Source organism: Capricornis sumatraensis, chromosome 1 (genome assembly GCF_032405125.1).
Source record: "Capricornis sumatraensis isolate serow.1 chromosome 1, serow.2, whole genome shotgun sequence".
NCBI lineage: Eukaryota > Metazoa > Chordata > Mammalia > Artiodactyla > Bovidae > Capricornis > Capricornis sumatraensis.
In genome coordinates this window covers 85771062-85777326 of record NC_091069.1, presented here as the reverse complement: position 1 = coordinate 85777326, position 6265 = coordinate 85771062, and positions in this window count along the sequence as shown.

The window sequence follows — 6265 nt, the reverse complement described above, 5'->3', positions numbered from 1 at the left end:
TAAAGAGTGGTCAGTTTTGAGAATGAGTAGTCAGATTCCAGTCATATGGATTCTGAAAGCAGAGCTGTCTGGATTTGCTAGTGGGCTAGACATGAGGTTGTGAAAGACATAGTGAAGTCAAATGGGACTTCAAAAGTTTTGGCCTGAGCAGCTGCAAGGATGAAGTTGCCATTGACTAAGAGGAGAAAAAACTATAGATGGAACCGGTTTTGGAGGGAATAAATTCTACCCATTTGAGATATTTATTGTTATATCCAAGTAGAGATACAGTGTAGGCAACTAGGTATACAGGTCTATAATTCAGAGAAGTCCAAATTAGTAATAATAACATTTTGAAGTCCTCAACATTCAGATGAAATTTAGAAACTGCACAAGATCACCAAAGAATGAGGGAAGGTAAGGAAGAGAAGAGAAGTGGTCCAAGATTGAAATCCCTGGGTCATTCAGTGTTAAGAGATCAGAGAAAAGAGAAGGAGGGAGCCAGGCAGAAGATAAGTATGGTCTCCTGGAAGCTGAGTGAAGACAGAGCTTCCCGAAAGGGAGAGCGAGCAACTGTGTCATCATGCACAGATGTCGGGGAGGATAAAGACTGAGAATTGACTAGAATTTAACAACACAACAGTGATGTGCTGGTAAATGTTTACCAACTGGCTCTCTGGTGGCATGGGAGGGGGATTGGGGAGTGGGTGGGGAACCCTGATCTGTAGAGTTTGCCAATTTCCATGTTGAAAATACTCCTGACAAGGCTGCTGTCAAGCTACTAATGTGGCGCCACTGAATGCAGAGTTCAGAAGAGATGTGCATAACTGGCTCTCAAGAGATAATGCAAGCTGGCTGCAACATACCCATGAATACGAATGGTGTCCATTGCCTCACCAGGATTTGGGGACCAAGAGAAAGATGCTGGTGCGGTGTAAACCTGACATGACTAAATCTGCACGACCTGGACAAAGCCAACCAACATGTATCTAATCGACTGACATTCTTTACTGAGGGCAGCCCAAGCAGTTTGCTGGAGAGACTTGGGATCCTAGGGTGATGTCATGGTCTCCATAGCCCGTGCGTGCACGCTCAGTCGCTTCTGTCACGTCTGACTCTTTGCAGTCCCGTGGACTGTAGCCCGCCAGGCTTCTCTGTCCATGGGATTCCCCAGGCGAGAATACTGGAGTGGGTAGCCATTTCCTCCTCCAGTGGATCTTCCCGACCCAGAGATCGAACCCACATCTCCTGTGTCTCATGCCTTATAGGCGGCTTCTTCACCCGATGAGCCATTAGGGAAGCCAGTGCATAGCCCAGACTTGTGGTAACTTTTAAAGAGAGTGCATTGCAGCAACAGAAAGGCAAAAGGCATATACCCTGTGCACACAAACAAGTGCAGATTGGAATTAATGCAGTTCGAAGCTAAGGAATGCCAAGAATTGCCAACAGCCTCCAGAAGCTAGGAGAAAGGCAAGAAATGGACCCCTCCTCAGAGCCTCCGTGAGGATCCAACCTTGCTGGCACCTGGATTTTGAACTTCTGGCCTCCAGAACTGTAAGAAAATTAATTTTGCTGATTTAAGCCACTGAGTTGTGGTGATTCATTATGGCAGTCCTTGGGGATGAGTATAGCCTGTTCAGATAAGAGCAGTTTTCACAGACACAAGAGGCGAAAGGGGTGAAAAAACAGAAGGCTGAGAAGTAGGATCCCTGAAGCTGAGTGAAGACGGCAGTCCCAGCCCTTAGCAAGTCCTGGATTTTGGTCTGCCCCTGACTGGCTCATCAGCAGCAACACAGTTTGCCTCAGAGCTGCTACCATCTAGTCAGTTTGCTCAGCTTCCTGGTTTGGGCTTTTGTACATGGGCACAACTGTTTGGGTAAATTTGATCCATATAGACAAAGCTCCTGGAATACTGATGTGCAAACATCAGAGAGTACTGAGTCATCCAGTTGTGTGCAAGCGGAGGAGATAATATTATTCCAAGGGATAATACTGACATTTTAGGTGATGACTACCTTTGGTCACCTGAAGAAGGAAATGGCAACCCACTCCAGCATTCTTGCCTAGAGAATTTCATGGACAGAGGAGCCTGATGGGCTCCATGGGGCTGCAGACAGTTGGACACAACTGAGCAACTAACACACACCATGGGTCAAAAGGAACTTTCTCAGTGGCTCCTAGTGGTACCTAAACTTTCCACATTATTTCTGTCTTCATAGGCATGCGATGCAATGCCTGCATATAAGGCAACTGCTTTACTAGAATTAAGCCATCATCAGTCATGAACACATCAGCTCTGAGGGAAGCATCTCTCTGGTGATGAATTGCGGCATGAGCAAGGAGAGGAAAGTCTAGAGCCTACGTAAGTCCCAATTAGAAACTGTCTGAGAGTCCTGGCCCTTGAAGGACTTCAGAAGAAAGCTAACATAGGGGTGGGAAGAATGAGAGCCAATCATGCCTGGGTCCTTTCGTGTTGCCTATTCAAGGGCCGAAAGTGGCCATTTACTGAATTCCATGGAGCCACTTACCAAGGGCAATATACCCTATAAAGTGGGTACCAAAGCTATGGGGATGAATGGACCCATCTGCCCACCAGGGAAGAAGGCTGCCTCTCGGTAGGGGAAGGCATGATATTGTTGTGAGTGACAGCAGAGGGAAGAACTATGAGACCATATCCCTCGGCTTCTGTGGTGATGTTCCCAAGGGTGCAACAGAGTTGTTGTTTTTTTTCTGAGGGGGAGCATTCTACTTTTTTAAATTTATTCTTTTTCTCTATAAATTATTTTTCCAAAGGTAAAGAAGTAATAAAAAACAGGTTAAACTCTATTCTTTTTTTTTTCAGTTTAAACTTTTTATTTTGTATTGGAATGTAGCCAATTAACATACAATGTTGTGATAGATTCAGGTGAACATGGAAGGGACTCAGTCATACATACAGATGTATCCATTCTCCTCCAAACTCCCCTCCCATCCAGGCTCCCACATAACATTGAGCAGAGTTCCCTGTGCTATACAGTAAGGCTTTTGTTGGTTATCCATTTCAGACATAGCAGTGTGTACACATCCATCCCAAACTCCCTAATCATCCCTCCCCACCCCCCATCCTTTCCCCTGGAAACCATAAATTTGTTCTCCAAGTCTGAGACTCTGTGTCTGTTTCGTAAGTAAGTTCATTTGTATCATTCCTTTTTAGATTCCACATATAAGGAAAGTCATAGGATATTTCTCCTTCTCTCTCTGACTTACTTCACTCAGTATAACACTCTCTAGGTCCATCCATGTTGCTGCAAATGGCCTTATTTTGTTCTTTTTCATGGCTGAGTAATATTCCATTATATACATGTTCCACTTCTTTATTCATTCCTCTGTCGATGGACACTTTGGTTGCTGCCATGTCTTGGCCACTGTAAACAGTGAAGAATGCAGCAGTTTTTACCATGGAGACCTCTAAGAAGTTCTACCAGAAGGAAGCCATGGATACCAGTAACACACTAAAGAAGATCACAGGAATCTGGCTGCTTGGAGATCCAAACACAGGTCAGGGATTTGCCAAAGGGGGGAAACTGTGTCACCTTTTCACAGACCAGGACCCACCTGCATAGGTTTTGCCACTTCCTGGGAAGGAAGCTTCTGTCTCTCAGAGAAATGGTGTGAGCATCATGAACAGAGGATTGGTGCAGTCTTTTGGTTTCTGTGGCAAGATATTATAGATCTTTATGAGGAAAAATACCACAGTGTCTTCGTGAAGCCTCATGGGTTTCACTGTGGGGGTGCCACAGCCTCTCCTTGAAATTCCCCAAATACTGCACAAAAGTTGTGTATAAAGGAGTTCAGGGACTTCCCTGGTGGTCCAGCAGTTAAAACCACTGGACTTAACAATGCAGTGCAGTGTTGCACTTGCAATGCAGAGAATGTGAGTTCTATCCCTGGTCGGGGAACTAAGATCCCACAGGCCGTGGAGCAGCTAAGCCCGTGCACCACAACCAGAGAGTGTGAGAGCCGCAGCAAAAGATGCCACATGATGTAGCGAGGACCCAATGCAGCCAAATTAGGAAAAAAATAATGTTTTTTAAAAAAGGAGTTCAGATGGAGAACCGTTTAGAGGAGTATTTCTTTGTTATTCCAGATGAGAAGGAAAAAGGCAAATGGACACAGTCCCCTTGCAATCATATATCTTGCTCAGTTTTTCATTATTTGGAGATAAAAGCTGCTTTCAGGCCTAAGGAACTGGGCTCACCAGTCAATTTTTCAGGAGTGGGCACAGCTTTGGGAGAGCAGCTTTTCCCCTCTGAGCCCTCTCTCATTCTGTCTCAGACAAAAATGTATTAAGAAAATGAAGCCAAGTGAAGCAAAGTTCAGGAGTGAGAGAAAAGCTGACATAAAAGCTTCAGCAACCACAGCTGGCCCAGAAGGAGCGCCCGATAAAGAGAACTTTGGGCAAAAAAGCCTGAGATGAAGAGGATGTCAGTGAGTGGAACCAAGCCAGTCACACAGTGAACTTTTGCAGGAAGAAAGAAGAGGGAATGGGGAATTAATTATAATGAATTCCTCCTAAAGCACCGAGAGTTGGAGAGAATGCATAGGTTATTCAGAGGGTAACTTCTAATTCTGCAAAGTTTCAGAGAGCTTCTTACTCAAAGGAGGCTACAGGAACCTCTGCCAAGAGTATGGAGTTGCCAACTTAAAGTCGAGAACTTGCTTCCAGGCCTCCGGCAGAAGGCTATGTGGACACAGATGGCAGGTTTGCTTTCTCGTTTGGTAAGGAGTAAACTCCTGTTTGTTTGATTCTCTCCCTAGTCTCTCTCCCCTGCTGATATTTCCCTTGGCTGAGAATGATTTCACTGATCAAGCCAAATGCAGCTATAAATCCGGAGATGCTTTTATATTGTATTGACTCCAGCAAGGGGTTAGAAGGCCCCATCACACATATGCCCATCACGATATTGGAGGCTCATTGAAGGGCCGACTGAACCCTGAGAGGTGGAGAGCCTAGAGTGTGGAGCAAAAGCTAAGAATAGGAATTGGGATGTGGGGGCACAGTCACTCCAACTTTGCTTTTGATCACTCTTCTCACAGAATGGTGGGCAGACCCGAAAAATCATTCAGAGGCGGGGAGATGTCGGGGGGCGGGAAAAACCAAATAAAGATTCAATAGGGCTGAAAATAAAGAAGTCTTTATATATATATATATATATATGTTAATAGGACCTAGATGAGACTGCCAAACACTGCTCACTCCAACCTCATTTTATTGGCAATGATGCAAGCCAAATACCGGCTGTGAAGACTAGCCCTTTCTTAGAAGTGACCCTTGCTGAAAAAACATCCTGTGTTTTGCTAAGTGGTCTATCTCTGAAGAAAACTGTAAAAAAGAAACTAGCTGTGACTTTGGCCAAGGCAGGTGGTCCCACGACTCATGAGGGGGGCTGAGTCCTAAGCAATGAGAGTGCAGCAGAAAATAAAATAGACGAGAGGAGAAAGTATGGAGTTTAATGCACGGTTTTTGTGAGAGATGATCTCCGGGAAGAGATCCTCACGCTCTAAACCTGACCCAGACTAGACCATCAACTCTACTTATACTAAAATCGAGTTGGCTGTGGAGATGAAGTGTAAAGTAAATTGAATCCCCTGTTTGTCTCTGGTTTCAAACCCAGAGTATTCTCTTATGGACACAAAGGATGGAGTTGAAAGCATTCATTAACTGCTTCCCTTTTTGTTTTAAATCAAGGTGCAGACTTTTAAAAATTAATTAATTTTAATTGGAGGCTAATTACTTTACAATATTGAGGTGGTTTTTGCCATACATCGACATGAATCAGCCATGGGTGTGGGATGGGGTGAGGAGGGAGGTGGGAGGGGGGTTCAGGATGGAAGGCACAGATTTTTAAGTAGACCACATGTACCAGAGCAATCTATGTGAAGACACATTTGATGAAGGAGCCAGTAGGGCTCCTGGGAGCTCATCCTGGGACAGTTGAGGTGATCTTGAATAACACTTAGAGGAGAGACATAGAAGTTAGGGATAGGGGCTGAAATGCCCCACCATCGGCAAAGTTGATAAATTGAAAAACCAAGGTGGAGAATGTCTCAAGCCTGGAAGCAATTTCTCATCTGTGCCCTACAAGAAAAATAACAGCTAGGTGGAATACTGCTGAAATTTTCATGTTGTGATTTAATATGATTGCCCTAAGATTTAGCTTGCCCCATGAGCTATCCAGCTATATAAACTGGAAATGCCAGGAGGGCTTCTCATAGTAGGAAAATGCTGTAGAGAAAGACCCCTCGA